General features: G+C 34.5%; 1 long non-coding RNA gene across 1 annotated transcript in view; it reads left to right on the top strand.

Moving 5' to 3' along the window:
- Positions 1-16992: 16992 nt before the first annotated feature.
- LOC136841230 (uncharacterized) overlaps positions 16993-18069 on the top strand; it is a 46745-nt gene continuing 45668 nt past the window's right edge. The window contains exon 1 of the long non-coding RNA XR_010853838.1: positions 16993-17210. This is a non-coding gene — a long non-coding RNA (uncharacterized lncRNA). The remainder of the gene's footprint in view (positions 17211-18069) is intronic.

The raw sequence follows: 18069 nt of genomic DNA, 5'->3' as shown, positions 1-18069 counted from the left end.
CATTCCTTTAGATACTTTCTTCTATTTCCCATAAGCGTTATACAGCTATTTAACAATATTTACTTTGACTCCTGATCTGAAAATAATTCTATATATATATCCAGAAACCCTACAAACCCTAGAATCTTAGGTAAACCACGGAGCCCACTACTACCGACAAACTGGTGTGTCAACATCGACTCCAGAAGCTTTTGATTCATCAGCCTCGTCAAGGCTCTATAAATTACTTGACATCTTCCACACAGTTAATATCAAAAGATTTAAGGGTAGAGAAAGATTATCTTATCTGCCCTTAAATCTTTTAAAAAATATCACCTCAGACAAACTCACACACACACACACACACACACACACACACACACACACACACACATATATATATATATATATATATATATATATATATATATATATATATATATATATATATATATATATATACAGAAAAGAAAAAAAAGTATACCTTAGTTTAGCAGACCACTGAGCTGATTATCAGCTCTCTAGAACTGGCGAAGAGATTAGATTTATTTTACGTGGCTAGAACCATTGGTTACCTAGCAACTTGGGACCTACAACTTATTGTGGAATCCGGAGCACATTACAGTGAAATGAATTTCTGTTACCAGAAAATAAATTCCTCTAATTCTTCATTGGCCGGCCGGAGAGATCGAACGCAGGCCAGCAAAAGTGATACCGAGAACGATATCGACCCGTCCACCGAGGAACTAGAGAGAGAGAGAGAGAGAGAGAGAGAGAGCATAAAAGTTTCCTCCGATGTTTCCCTTTGTCCCTTAGCAAAAGAATATGAGTGATGGGAGAAAGACATCTTTACACTCTCAGAGGAGACGTAATTCTAAACTAACGACACCAAGATGCTACAATATTTCAGAGGTAAGGATGACGTCATTTACATTCACAGTGCTTTCGGTAGACGCAAGACACAGCAGGGAACTCGGCTTATCAAATTCGCCTATATTCTTTTTTTTAGACGAGGGGTTATGATCCCCGTGAAGAAAAGTGGTGATGTCTGGAAAGATAAGATCTTGAGAGACTCAGACGTTTTCTTTATTTGACGAGATCTGGCCGCGTGTGTCAAGAATGAAAGGTACTGGCGTGTGCGTTTGTTTCTTTTAAAATATACACCTGCGTACGTTGTTATATAAAGCAGAATCGTTATACGCATACGGCTCTTTTCTTAGGTTATATACAGATAGGCATGCATGGCATTTCTGGTAAGAGCGTATTCCATTTCTCTCTTTTACTCCAGTGTCCTTTGATTATTAACATTCTTTCTGACATTCCTAGTTCCTCATTGGATATGTCGATATCGTACTCGGCTAGCACTCCTAGGCCGCGTTTGATTCTCCGGCCTGCCAGTGAAGAATTAGAGTAATTTATTTCTGGTGATAGAAATTCATTTCTCGCTATAATGTAGTTCGGATTCCACAATAAACTGTAGGTCCGTTGCTAGGTAACCATTTGGTTCTTAGCCACGTAAAATAAGTCTAATCCTTCAGGGCCAGCCCTAAGAGAGCTGTTAATCAGCTCAGTGGTCTAGTTAAACTAAGGTATACTTAACTTTTCTGACATTCCTTCCCACCACCATTTATTTGCCCTCGGTAATAATTCGTCATGTTCAGCTAGCTTCAGCTACTTGAGCACATACTAGCTTACAAATCGTACAATGTACACCACTTGCACACAATTATTTAAAGCCCAAACTCTCTCTCTCTCTCTGCTGCTGCGATAACAGAGTACATCTACGTACGTACGTATGTGTGCGTGTATTTAGGCGCGTATTGACCACTAAATATATCTACATATAACAATTTCATTAAAACCTTGTCTATTAGGAAGGATAAACTTGCAGATTTATTCTTTTGTCTTCAGTGTTAGAGCCTTAGCACGTCCAAATTTGCCAAAACGAACAATAAAACCTAATTTGAGAAATATTACAAAAACAGTCTAATTCAGCAAGGGCAGCGGCATATTCGACTTAGTAAGAACTCTTGGGCTTCGTCAAGAATCTGATCGCCCATTTGCTTAAATGACGATAAAACATACGGAATGTAAATATGTTCAGCATTGTTCTAAGCGCAGTAGAATTTATTTCTTTTTTAATGTGATGAGTACAAAAAGCTGACCAAAGACCGTTATCAGCAACCATAAATTTTATGATTTCCATGACTAGGAAACTTTTGTAGACGCCAAGATCACTTTAAAGATATTGAGAAAAGTTTACAGCCACTGGAGATGGAGATAAGCAAAAAAGAATAGAGCAAACGTAGGGACCAGTAATCTGTCTCAAATCAAACATTTCTGATTTTGCATCATACGAATAGTGCTAACAAAAACATTCTTGTACTAGAGATTTTATCGCAAGAACTGTAATAAAACTTGTACCAATAATTACAAAGACCAATGGCTCTACCCCAAGCACTTAAAGTGTAACAAGCATTCAATCAACAGGCTGGCAACACAAAAGTTTTATAAAAAAAAATATCAATAAAACATGTAATGTAACACTTACCACACTCTGCAGAGCGAAGAATCCGATGGTGAAGCGTTATCTGGGAAACGGTTCCAAGACAACAAAAATGCATTATGAAGCACTAATACAACGCGCACCTGCAATAATAAAAAAAATCTGAATAATTACAAGAAATATCAATCTTTCAGATGTCCTGATTGCTTTGGGAGTATAGTAAAGCTAATGCTTTGGGAGTATAATAAAGCTAATAAGATAAATCATATTACTACTATTAAAATGATGATAATAAATACATTATTACTTAAAATGATGATAATAAATTTTTAGTAAACAGAGTACTGCGTGGAAGTGGGTAAGAATGATTAACTGAATCAGTCATTCGAGGTCCTATACAAATTATATATATATATATATATATATATACATATATATATATATATATATATATATATATATATATATATATATATATATATATATATATATATTTATATATATATATATATATATATATATATATATATATATATATATATATATATATATATATATATATATATATATATATAACCTACTATATATACACACACACATATATTTATATATATACATATATATATATATATATATATATATATATATATATATATATATATATATATATATATATATATATATATATATCATTCAATACCACAAGCGCTTGCAGGAAAGTTTTCGTCTATTTTTCAAGTCAGATCATAACGGTCGCTTTGACTTTTTTTTTTTAAATACTGTCAATTATTAGGTAATAAATACTCATTAGTACCCAATTCACTTTCCCTTTGGAATAACCTCCCCCCAGAATAGGTAATTATACTGCAAATAATGTGAATCTGCCCATTTCAGCCATAAAATTTGAAACGTACGAAATTAAAATAAAAAAAATATTCCCGTTATGTGCAAAATACTCGTAAAGCAGAGATACTTGATGAACAGCTGCTGCATGGTGATGACAGTCAGGGAATGATAAGGAATATTCCTTATGGTGGCATGTAGCACTCTCTCTCTCTCTCTCTCTCTCTCTCTCTCTCTCTCATGATGCAACGGCCAAGTTAAACGTGTAGTGTAATGGGGAGTGACCAATTCACGGTCCCACAAGTACTGGCCGACTACCAGTTCCCCAAACTTTAAATGGACTTCATGCACAGGTGGATATAACAAACGCGCACTAGCATACACACACACACACACACACACACAGAGAGAGAGAGAGAGAGAGAGAGAGAGAGAGAGAGAGAGAGAGAGAGAGAGAGAGAGAGGTGAGATAAAAAAAAATTGTTTAAGCAGCTTTGTCCACAAATCAAAACGGATATCAATTAGCTGTTAATTGCAGAAGTTAATGGCTTTACATTAAAAAAAAAAAAACTGTTTGAAACCTATTCCTTGGGCCTGTACGTTTTCGTTGTCAGTAAATGAATAAATAAATATATAACAAACAAGTACAGCTAGAATTTACCATTAAGCCAGAAAGATCTACAACAGACGAAGAAATGCCTTTTTTTTCCAGTGCGTTGCTTTCAGTAGTATCATTTTCAGTCATTCTGGAATGGAGCAGATTATCGGTGCAGCAAACTTATTGAAAACTACAATGTTGTTGACGCACTTAAGTAATAATATGAACAGGTTGAAAGTTACTCTACTGAAAATAATTTCTTATCATGATGACTCACCACAAAGAACAGTTACAACCACTGTTTGAAAAACCTTTTACTGTTGAAATACAGAAAAAATGTATATGCAAATGTTTTTCCAAATAGCATTTGAGTTCTTACCCAAGTCAAACATGTCCCATTTAATGTGCTTCTTTCATCACCTTAAGTTTCGTCGTTAGGAAGATAAATTTTGAAACAGAAGGTAATACCATGAACTCAGCAATAACTAATTTCAGGTATGAATTTTTACTATTATTATTTTTAATTGGAAAAATTTTTATCTTATATTATTATTATTTACATTATAGGAATAAAAAATTACCTTACAAAAACAGGTTGGTCTAACACTTCAACCATTGTATCAAGGAAAGGTTTCTCTTGGATCCAGTGTTTGTATAAATGGCTGTAACTTGTCAGGACTTTCTTTGCATACAGTCACTAAACACTAACTAAGAGACGTAAATCACTCTTTAACATTCAATACACGTGTACTATACATTCACTATACATCACCGACTAAACCAGTCTCAACAAGTAAGACATAATAAACTCACAATCACTAAACACTCACACTTATTATCACCCACACTCATTAACACTAAACACATCTTGAATACTCAATACTCACTAGGCTTATGGTAACGCTCACTAAACACTCATAAAACCTTGCTTGAGCTGTTGTGTTATTCTAAACATTTCAATGAAACTTTCTTTAAACACTAAACACTCACTCAGCATACATCAGCACTCAGGATACACAAACCAGTGTGGCTAAGTCATTTGGAGTAAACATTCACTAAGCAGTCACCATATAATTACTCACTGAAACCCTAAACACTCATTAAACTACTGCTAGGTCAAATGCTCAATTAGATCCCTAAACACTCATTAACACTAAACAGTCAAAGAACATTCAAACTCTCACTCATTAAAGGTTCAACTAAACACTTGACTTCCCATTAAATAAACACTAATTTTCACAAGACATTCACTAAACACTCACTGAACATTTCCTGAATACTTTGAAACATTCACTAAACATTTAACATTTTCAAATAACCACTCACTAAACATTCACTGAAGATGTCACACTTTGCATCACTACACAGTTTCATTCACAAGTTCTTCCCACTAAACCCTAAACACTCACTGAAACATTCACTGAATAAGTGCAACAAAACAGTTACAGGCACTAAACATTCACTAAACAATAACATGGACTAAACTCCACTAAACCCTAAGTTTTTCACTAAAATTCTTCATTGTTCATTTTTAACATTCACAGAACATTCAAAAGGCTAAACTAAACACTCACTAAACACTTACTTTCATAAACATTCACTAGCCTTGATAACATTCCTAAATACTTACTCATTCATTAACGTTAAAAATTCCAATCGCCCTAAGGTTCAATTTTGCAGGTTTTGGCTCAAACCAGGTGCTGCCTGGTGGAAGGCCACCGAACTACAGTACTGGTATGGAGAAACGACGGGTATTAGGAACAGCATCTTTTTAAGATCTACTACAAATCGTAAATCGAACGATGAAAACCCGGTGTTTAATCCTAAAGCGACAGATCTGCCTCTGGAAAAATGGATGGTGGGAAAGAATCCACAATGTTCTTGGTCAAGTGGAAATGTTGTTCCAGGTCGAGCAATTCGAGGATAACTGCTGATACTAAAAGAATATTTTTTGAAGATAGATGTTCCGATTAGTGTCAGTCGTTATTTTTTTTCTTTCAGTCTCCTGAATAAAAGAAAAAAATAAAACATATAGGACAATATTTCATCAAGGAAAACACTCAAAGAAACAGGTTCTAAAGAAAAGCGATCAAAGGGTCAGAATTATCAGGTAATCTGTTGATTCGTCGAGTTAAACCCACATAAAATCATTCACCTATCAATAAAAAACAAACTTTTAGAAAAACTTAATTTTCAGCATCAGGCCATCTCAGCCCAAAGCCATCATGGGAACGTCAAAATATCTTTGAGTACTAAGCTTGATTTTCTCAGTTGAGTACCATGCTAAAATAACAATCGATGGTGTTAAGTATACCTTTGTTGGACTCAGATTCTGAGCTGATTGAAAGCTCTCCCACTGCCGGCATGATCAGACTTGTTTTACCGATAAGAACCAATTGGTTACTAGCAACGAGACCTACAGCTTTCACATTATAGCGAGAAATGAATTTCTATTTGAAATATCTTAATAGATGGTGTAACTGCACTATAAATAATCCTGTCTTTCTACTTTTGCCACTTTAATATCTAACTCAACATAATAATTAATACTGTCATGCTTGTTTCCTTATATTACTCATCCTGCTAATTTCTTAATGGTTTTCGTTCGGAAGTTGATATAAATCAGCAAAATCTTTGATAGTTCAGACTTTTACCAAAAATGGATCTACACAAAGGGAGAGGAAAAAAATGTTGATCTTGGAAAAGAGAGAGAATAAGGAGAAAGAGAGAGCTTGCAAAATGACTTTTTTAAAAAAATGGTCAATCAGGTCAAGGTTACCAAACAAAGTTTCTTCCGTCTGAGAGAGAAAGAGAGAGTGAAGAAATTATTGAAGAACTGAACTGCAAAAATTACTTAATTATTACTACCAAGGAGCTGCCAATAAATGCAAAAATAAAAAACTTAAGCTAGAGGTTAATCAGTGAAATATTTATCAAAATATTACTATAAAATTTATGGCATTTTGTGGGTCCAAAATTATCTGAAAATGGCCATAAAGGCCCTAACCATAAGTTCCATTAAATTTTGAATTAGGGACAATGTGAACAATAATAATTGGCCCCTGTCATAAATAAAGCCCCATATATGATACGTTGAAAAGTAATATTATGAACATTTCATACAACCTTTTTCTGGCAGAAGCTTTATAGTAATTGTGCTTTGTACTGTTGATAATACAGCGCAAAAACTATCAATTTTTCCATGTCTTTTTTGATAAACATTTTTGTCTAAATAAAGTCAAATAATGACATCTTAAAGATTACAAAATCAAATGGTTTATTGCCATCGTTAACAAGATAAATTTACAAACAGAAAGTTTCACCCAAAGTTGACTTGTAACTGCATCCTTATAATAATTCTGTAACTATATTACTTTTTTAAAATTAGATGGAAAATACTTTTAGTTTATATTTTACAATTTTATCTTAAACTTGAAAAACAGGGAATGGTAAAAAATATCTGTTTTTATAATCAACTGTCACAAGATCCAACAAGTGCAATCAGTTTAAAAAAAAGATAAAATCTGACTTTTCGGAAGATCTGTGGTGAAAGGACCATGATAAATTTTTTTAAACTACCACAAACCAGTGTTTAGTATAAATGCCAAGTTTCTTCAAAATAAAAAAAGGAATTTCTTTTTGAGTCACTAACACTAACTACCTAGAATAATGGGCAAGGGTAAAAAACACTAATCATTCTTAACCACCACCTACATATACAAATTCACAAAGGAGGAGAGATAAAACGTTACAAAACACTTTTAACCTTTAAACTGTTCTGTGATATCACTAAAGTCAAGATAAAACTATTTTATACAACTCACTAACACTAAACCAACTCACTGAATATCAGGACTAGGTCAAAAATTTTTGGAAAAACTATTTACTTTTACAGGTACCAACCTAAACTTTCATCAAAACATGGCAAAAAAAGTTCATTGATCATTATACAAAATGTCATTAAAAATAACGAATACTGGAATTTACATCACAAATTACAAAAAACTCACTAAGCATTCAAATTTAATATTTTTTTCACTAGGACTTCTGTAAACATAACGCTAAGTGTTGAGCTTAAACATTCACGATCGACAGTAGTCACTATACACTCCCCTAAACACTCCTTATAAAACTTTAAACACTCATAAAACTACTTGCTAAGTCATAAATGTTTTCTATTAAGCAAAAATCCCATAAACACTGGTGTTCTGTTCTCACTAAACTTGTGATTATGTACATTCACCCTTCTTGCATTAATATTTATTTTTAAATTACTTTCTTTAAACAATTACGCAGTGTTCTAAACCTTCTTAAAAACGTGTAATTTTCTGAAGAATAAAAGGTTCGTGATACACTCCATTTTTTTAATATGTCACTGAATAGTTTGACTGAAACATTCACCGAAAACAAACAATTCACTAAAAACCTAATGTCACTAAAAATTTCTGAATGAGAAATATTTTCATAAATTAGTTCATTGTCTTCCATCTGTCTTCATCTTGAATGTCTCTCCCCTCTAAACTAGTGGCTGACAACAGGTTTGATCTGAAAAGAAAAAGTTATGTCTGATGCATTCTAAATATAAAATGGGAGGTTTTGTAATTTTTTTTAAAAGCAAACATTGAGACTAAACAATAACATCGATAACCACTACCACTCTGGCCTAAAAAATATGTTTCTCAAAAATAATCTGTCATGAAGGCCACCATCAACAGGGTTCATTCACTGACATTCAGAACAGAACATTCTTTTAAACCTAAACTAAATTTCACTCACTTAAACATCTTGCTCTGTAAAATCTACTAAACACTTAACATTCGCTAAATCAACTTTGTATGTTATCTTTAAACAAAAACGTTAAAAAAATTCACAATCGCCCTAATTCTGTGCGATCAATTTGCAGGTAACCACACCTTTATAAAAAAGATTGAATTAGAACCAATAATAAAATTCACTATGGAAATGGAAAATGAGGGTTGTCTACCCTTGGTGGAAGGCCACCAGAACTATGTAGAACTGGTTAAATACAGTCAACTCCAAAATATACCAATATTTCTGCCGGAAATGTTCATTATTATTCTGATCTACAGCACAAAGGTTAAAAAGCTGAACATCCAAAACCTCGGTGTTTACATATACAGATCTGCCTCTGGAAAATGGATGATGAAATATATATAATTAGAAATTTTGGTCAAAGACTGAAATATCCTGCTTTGGTTCACAATGCACGAGTGGATAACTGATTTTATTTTATCAAAAATAAATTTATGACATAAAAAACCCGTGAAGGCCATAATATGATTTTAGATGCAAACTAATGAGAATTTTGGACTTGATTTTTCTTTAAAACAATCTCATGACTTAAAAAAGTCGAAAAATACTAAATAATATACCAGACACAAAAGGGCAGTAATTTGCATGGAAAAGTTTTTTACTGCGTCAAACAGGAAAAGGTTCTAAAGAAAACAGAACGGCATAAAAGGGGTAAACTTTCTTAACTGTTATAATTTTTGTTTTATTGAAAAAGTCACAATCAACTGGACCAGAAGAAAAGATAGTTTTTTCTTATAATGAACTAGAAAGAAACATCACTGACTGTTGACGGAGAAGGAAACCTTATCAATAAAAAGTGCTTTAAACGTCCAATCAGTACAAAAACTTGACTTTATCAGCTTTTTCTAGGCCACATTGAAGCCAAAGCCACTCTGACAACAACTCACACACAATATCTTCCCATAAGATTATGGCTGGCAGAATGGCAAAATTTAAATGAAAATTGTAAACATGTATTAAATGCTATATAAAGACAAATCGATGGTGTAAAGGAATACCTTAGGACAAGACCAATGGTTAACACTGAGTGTCACAACATCCCAAGGACATGCATGGCAACAATATTAGTACTTGTTAAAATATGTTTAAGAACCAATTGGTTACCAGTTCAGCTTACTGAAACAAACAGATAAAATTGCATGGACAACAAAATGTAATCAAGGTGACACAAGCACAAATGAATTTCTATCACGCTCGATAAATAATATTCGCCCATCCTAGGGTTAGACTGTGCGCCTTTTGGACTATGGAAAGGTTCACTGAATGGCTGAGGATTTTGGGGTTGCCGTTTAAGACTTTTCAGTGCTATCCTGTTTAATATCTAACTCAACAAAATAATAATTAATACTGGTGACTGCTTGACTTTACTTTATATTAGATCGGTCCCAGGTTTTGAAGCTTCCTGCACTCTTACCCAAAGGCCTTTTACTGCCAATTTCTATGATATAAATAAATATGGTGGGGTCTCCAATTACTCTGCCATTGAAACCAAAATGGATCTCACCCAAAATCCAAGAGGAAAAAAAATGTTGATCTTGGAAAATAAGACTCTGAATGCCTGTCTAAAAATTATGCTGAGCTTACCAAAATGACTATTTTAAAAAATGGAAAATAATCTTGTTGCAAAGGCTGCCCCCAAACAAAGTTTCTCCTGATGATCCTCTTGGAGTCTTGACTGCTTCATTGCCCTTCCATTAAGCTGGGGATGGGCTTGAAGAACTGAACATGGTAAAATCATACTTAATTCATTACTACCAAGGGAGCTGCCAACCTAAATGCAAAAATAAAAAACTTAGAGCTATCTTGAGGTTAATCAGTGATATATTTATCAAAGTTTCTGGGATCTATGCCACTTCCAGTACTATAAAATTCTGTCTGCATTTATGGCCCTCCAACTTCATGTCCACCACCGACAAAATTGGGGGAAAATAACTAAGGTCATCGCAGGTTGTGATGGGCATAACATACTAAGGCACATCCATAAAATTAAGAGAATTGCAGGGGACAATCCTGGCCAGAACAATAATAATTAACCCTGTCATAAATAAATGCCTTATATGACTTGCCGAATAAGTTCCTCTATTATGAACATTTCAACAACCTTTTCTGGCAATCAGGTCTTCAGGTCTTTATAGTAATTGTGCTTTGATATGATATATGCAGGCCAATCATGTGCTATCACCAGTTTTTCCAGTCTTACATTTTGATAAACATTTTGTCTAAATAATAGTCTTGAGAAAGGCTGACATCTTAAAGATTACAAAAGCAAATGGTTTATTGCTCATCTGAAGTGGGATGAACTGCCTCATATCCTCTTCAAGGCAGCCGTTTCACCCAAAAGTACTTGTATTGTGCATCCTAAAGAATAATTCTCTTAACTATATTACCTTTCTGGAACCTTAGATGGAAGGTCTTCTACGGAAAGTTTATATGTTAAATTTTATCTTAAACTTGAAAAACAGGGAATGACCAAAAAATATCTGTTTTGTATAATGGGGCAGCCCAACTAGCCTGGTCCCAAGATCCATGTGACAAGTGCAATCAGTTTAAAAATGAAAGATAAAATGGCTGACTTTTCGGAAGATCTGTAACCCTTGCAGCAAAATGGGATAGACCATGATAAATTTTTTAAGGACTACCACAAATCCCGCTAGCAATCTATATGCCTGTCAAGTTTCTTCAAAATCGAAAAAAAAGGAAATAATCGAATTTGAACTAGGTTGCTACCTAGAATAACGGGCAAGGGTAAAAAATTCTTCAGGAAGGTTCTTAACCACCACCTACATAGGGTGCAACTGGTTGACAAACTTCACCAAAGGAGTGGGAGAGATAAAACGTTGAAAAATAAAATTTTAACCTTTAAACTGTTCTGTGATATTCAGCATAAAAGTCAAGATAAAACTATTTTGGAGATACAATCTCTGGCTTGGGGTTATAAGTACCAATTTGTGACTTACGAATATAGGTGGACTAGGTCAACGCTTTTTGGAAAAATCATTTACTTTTACAGGATACCAACCTATCAACCTTTCATCAAAACATGGCAAAACAAAGTTCCCATGGGTGATCATTATACCAAATGCCCCAAAAAATAAGGTTGTGAATACTGGAATTTTCATCACAAATTACAAAAAATGCGGTAGCCCCAATCACTTACCAAATTTTGTCTTGAATATTTTTTGCAGTAGGACTTCTGTGAAACATAACAACTTAGTGTTGAGCTTGGCGTTGCAAAGTCCACGATCGCGGGGTGTAACTGACACTCCCCTAAACACTCCCTTATAAAACTTTCAAAAAACGCAAAACTTCACCAGTGGGTCACCTATAATGTTTGCCCTTCTTGATGTCCTGCATCCATAATGCTTCTTCTGACTCCCAAACTTTGATTATGATACTTTGGGGTGTTAACACCCTTCTTGCCATTAATATTTATTTTCTCCATTACTGGGAGGGCTTTAATATGAAGTTGATGATGAAAAGTGTTCAGAAAGCCACTGCTCAACTTTGGGACGTTCTGTAATTGTCTGAAAGGGCATGGATAAGGGTTCGTGATACAGGGATCTCAATTTTGGGGACCTCATGCTCCAGTGCGAGGGTGACACTTGAGGTGGTGGGGAAAGGACTGAAAATCAAACAATATCGCCAAAGCCAATGAACAGATGTCTTAAAAATTCTGAGACTTGATAAATTTACACTTCAATTATGTTGAAGTTGTCTTCCATCTTTGTCTTCCATCTTGAATGTCTCTCCTCTCTCGACAGTGGCTGACAACGTAGGGTTTGATCTGAAAAGAAAGGTCTTTTATGTCTGATGCATAATCTAAATATAAAATGGGAGGTTTTGTAATTTTTGTAAAGGCAACACTTGACCATTGAGCCTAGGCCCTGTGATTTAACAATATCATCGATAAGGCTGCACACAATACCACTCTGGCCTAAAAATAGTGTTTCTCAAAAATAATCTGTCACCATTTCTTCAGGCCACCATCAACAAAAAGAGTTTCAGAGGCCTCTGACATTAAGCAGAACACAAGTGTGTGGGGCACAAACCACAGGCATTCATGTCTACAATTTCCTCAGTTTCCTTCAGACATCTTTGATGTAAAATCTACAAAGGAGGACCACTCTTCACTGCTGTCAATCAACTTGGGTGGTTATCTTTCAATAAAAATATTAACGAAAATCATGATGCAATGTATTATGATTCTGGCATGGATAACATATTTGTGGGTTTGCCTCTGGTAACAAAACTGCCCATAAGGCATCTACATAAAAATAAATTGAATTAGAACCAATTTAAAATTCACTATGGAAATGGAAATAAGGTTGTCTACCATATTTTGGATTGCCTAATGACAGCAGGAACTAGGAACAATCCATGGCTTTTAAAGCAGTCTTTGCAAAATATCCACCAATATGACTCCTATGTTCATTATTATTCTGGTCACAAGCAATAAGGTTAAGAAATAAGCTGTCACATCCATGCCCCTTCTGGAACAAATTACATACTGTGCATCCTGAATACAATGCATGATGAAATATATATAATTGCAACTCTAGGTAGTGAAGCTGAAATATCCTGACTGCATCCGTACACAATGAACTTATAAGCAGCAAAAAATAGATTTGGATTTTATCAAAAAATAAATTTATGACATTTCCAAAAACCCTGGTAGTGGTGGGCTGGGGCCCTGGGATGCTCTGTGATTTCATAGATAATCCCAAACTAATTAAGAATTTTGGACTTGATGTAAAATCTAAAACAATGAAACATGCTTATAAAGAAGTGATCTTGACAATACTAATGGATGTGTATACCCAGATGCCATGTACAGTAATTTGCATGAAAAGTTTTTATGTAGTCAAACAGGAAAAACACTACAAATGAAAACACTGCGGCATAAAAGATATGGAAAAACCAGTGCATAGATGAACAGTGAAATTTTTGTACAATGGCAATGAAGGCGTCACTACAATCAACTGGACCAGAAGAAAAAGATAGTTTTTCTTATAATGAACACAATCAACCATCACTGACTCTAGTATAAAATAGTTTCCACAAGAACATGAACATTAGTCATGGCACATATAAACTGGACCCATTCTCAAAATAAATATGCAAGGAGTTTAATTCTAAGGAAGATACTTCACCAATTGGACCAACAACCTAACCTAACCTAGTACTTCACCCACTGGACAACAACCTAACCTGACCTAGGCTAGGGTACTGTAAATTAAAATTAAAATCAATTCAATTGAATATTTGCGATTTAACCTAACCACACCCATCCTAACCATGCCTAGGGCCCTGGTAATTAAAATAAATAGGATGCAACTTAGCCTAACCTAACCTAGGATGCTAGATCCTTACTTGGCCAGAGTTATGGGGTACTTTATCACCTAGCCTAACCTGGGGTCGTAAACTAACCTACCTGTATCTTACATAACCTAACCTAGGGTGCCTGGTCCTTACCTGGACCCAACTAACATAATGTAGGTTATCAGGTCCTTACTTACCTAGTGTATGATGTTACTTTAAAAACCTTCAAAACACACACTAAAAATAGGATATGCATACAATTCCGCCCTATTTTGACGAACTGGCATATTCCCATTTTTTTAAAGTTTTAGTTTTTCAGTCAGTGTCCCAGTTTTTTATACTCTGTAACACATCAAAATTTCAGCTGTCTGTGTTGTCAGATTTTCCAACAAAATTTCCACAAAACATGAGCTAATTAGAAGCTCTGAATATTATCATAATCTCTGAGACTATTTTCTCAGAATTAGGAAAAAATGCCTTACCCCAGTTCATCAAACTAGGGACGAATTATGGTTTACGGTAAAAACTGACCAACAGGCTCAGATGTTCAACAAGCCTTACCTTATTAAAAATCAGAACCTGCAAAAGTACACTATCATGTGGATGTTAGAATATATCCTTGCTGTTTCACTTATTTTGTATTTTCGCCCCACCTAAAAGCCTCACTTTCCTATAATTGCAGGATATTAGGGTACCAATATCTTTAAACTACTAGGCAACTGAAATGAATGTCACACAAATCCAGAACAGCCAAAATAATACATGAAACAAATATTACCCGTCTAAAGCAAGGCTTTTCCCAACACTCCTGAATTTAAAAATCTCAATTAACTGGTGAATTTGTGAAAATTACAATAAATTTACCACTCAAGTTTCAGCATTGCTCATGTTCCTAATACGCTAGCCATCCTTAACTATAATGGAATTGGACAAAAAAAAAAAATCATCGGGAGCTCCACTCACACACATACACGAACTCGAAAAAAACCCATAGTAGTAACAACCTATGTCGGTGATAAAGTGTTCGAGTGATTAGCAACGCAAACGCACACACACACACCAATATACATATGTATACACACACACATATATATCTGTGTGTGTGTATGGATATATATACATTATTTGTATTAGGTAGAAATTCGGCTGCAGCATGGGCAGTCTACCTAAGTTCTGGCAACTCCGTAATCGTGCCATCATTTTTCACCTCATTGAGCCCAATATGATTTCAATGTGGATAGATTTTATGGCGATATTTGACAAATTATACGGATTATGCGGATTAAAGCAACTGGGAAGGGATGACAGGATTAGTTTCCCGGGATATTATTCACTATTTTAGGTAATAGGTTAAAAAAAAACCCTTCTCAAAATCTTACATGAATTTCTTTAGTTATCCTCATATTCCCGTTAAGGTTAGACTAGCAGGCAACTTGTCTTTACGAGCTCTAGGAATTACTAACTTGCATCAAAGGAAATAGTAGATAAAAACGAACTGCCAGCAAATGTCTTCCCTCAACACTCCAACTTGTACACAGAAATTGCGGTTAATTATAAACAAATCAGATTTTCATTCATCCCTTCATGAGAGGTCAAAACACACACCCAAAGAAATAAAAATTGCACGATGCAGAGCTTCAAAGGAATTTGTGAAACCAGGAGAGACAATCATTTTGTGTTCATCTACCACTGTAGGCAAGTGACTATGACTCAATTAACCATAGAACTGACCTCGCCACACCTTTAACAGCCACGGGCGAGCTACTGTATGTATGGATCTCATAAGGAGCTGCCAACCGGTCATCCCCGACCTCCGTAAAATGTAAAAGCACACCCATACATACATACATATATATATATATGTATATATATATATATATATATATATATATATATATATATATATATATATATATATATATATATATATATATAATATCAAAAGTTAGGCTAGGCTTTTGGTGTAGCCGTCAAACGTTGTCATAGGCTGAGTCTAGCCTGTTATTTTGGAATGGCACCTATCTGCATGACAATGCTAGCGATTCCACTTTCATGACGGTGATAAAGTCTCAATTAAATCACCATTTATTGATAGTTATCTTTGTTCACAAAATTCATGATGGCAAAGGAATTCGTATTATACAAAGACTTGACAAGGTTATTGTTTGCAGTGAATAGCCACCGTGCAATGACGATAAAACTAGCCACTACCGCGACCTGGTTCCTGCCATTCACCAACACCAACCGGAATATTTACGGTTCGCTGTTTAATTTTTTTTTAATGTATGTCTTCTTATTAAATTTATGATAATTACCGCTTAATATTTATGTTTCTACGTTCATCCCCATTTCGTACGTAAAATAATAGTTGCTGAGCCGGTGGGGCGCGGTAACAGCCTTCAGTTTTAACCAATGGAAATCTGATTTTCACTACCTGCCTTAAGAATACAGCTGTTTGTTCAATAAAAATCCGATGTATATTAGTATTTCACTGTCATTAAACATAGGTAAAATCTGCTAACCTTTCGGGACGACATGACACTTGAATAATGACTTCGTTGCCCTGACTAAAGTGTTGGAAACGTTTATGTATTTCACTTGAACGCAGCAGGTATCGCGACTTCATTGTACTTGATATACACTGTACACCGTCACCTCCATGGTCCTTCTTCTTTGGTGCCGTGAATAAAATGAGCCGTGTGACAGTTCCTTCCGATTAATGAAGTAGTTCCTGTCTCATCAAACACGGTTGTAATGAACATTTTTATATCATTCTGTATATACGTCATTATTTATTTTTTTATTTTGCTATCGCTATTTTCCTATAGGTATTTCAGGGATTACTCATAAATACGAAGAATCGCTCAAGTAATAGTTCTAGTATTCTTCCGCTTGGTAAGATTCGGCAAGAATCGGTAGTAAAGTGTTCTTACCAATACTGTCCACACCGTTTTCAAAAGTGTTCTTAGAAATTGCTGTATAATCAAGAATAATACATTGCTGTGCACCTCAGCAAGATTCATAGAAACAGACTGCAATGAAACACTTGTGTGTGAATTATCAGAACGTAAATCGCTTCTTTGAGTGACGACCATTCACCACCAGCTCGGAGGATCTCGGTGGCTTTCGAAGGTAATGTCATCCAATGCTCTTTTTCCAAAATATTTTGTGCCTCTTAGTTGCCTAGGGGCAGGAGGCTAACGTTTGACAAATGACGTATTGCATTATCAGTTTGCCTTAGATAACTTTATGCTGTATTTTTGGTGTCTGCAATAATTTAATCTTTCGATATGCAAACCACTCAAGTCTCATGCTACAGAAAATTGTTGCCATTTTTAGTAGGTTTAGTATTAATTGTTTTCTTAATAAGTCAGCGATCGGCTGTTCAGTCTCCATGGAATGGGTTGTTGTTAACTTATATGTATGTATAAGGTGGTGAATGACGCAATGTGGGAGGGTTTGACATGCCGTTGGTAAGTGTGTAAGCGTATGATATCGTGGCAGCTTTATGCTCACTGGTTCAAGTGTGATTGCTGCCGGGGCAACTGCGTTGCCGTTTTCAGGAGACATTCTGTTTATATATATATATATATATATATATATATATATATATATATATATATATATATATATATATATATATATATATATATATATATATATATATATATATATATATATATACATACATACATACTACATTTATATATACACATATATATAAATGATAATTATTTTACTATTTATAATATCCAGATTTACTGTTTAACAGCCAGTTTACAATACCTCAGTATACCATGCAAGCAAGAGGAATTATAACAGTTAATTGCTTTTGCCACCCTCACGATTCAAACAGTTCCCTGGTTTAAAAAGCAGTGATAGACAGTGTCTTTGACCAATGAGCTATCAAAGAGAGGTAAACGACATTTGTGTCTTTTATATATATAAATATATATATATATATATATATATATATATATATAATATGTAT

Source organism: Macrobrachium rosenbergii, chromosome 8 (assembly GCF_040412425.1).
Source record: "Macrobrachium rosenbergii isolate ZJJX-2024 chromosome 8, ASM4041242v1, whole genome shotgun sequence".
Taxonomy (NCBI): Eukaryota; Metazoa; Arthropoda; class Malacostraca; order Decapoda; family Palaemonidae; genus Macrobrachium; species Macrobrachium rosenbergii.
Note: the sequence above shows the minus strand (reverse complement) of the source record. Positions and strands in the feature narration are given on the sequence as shown.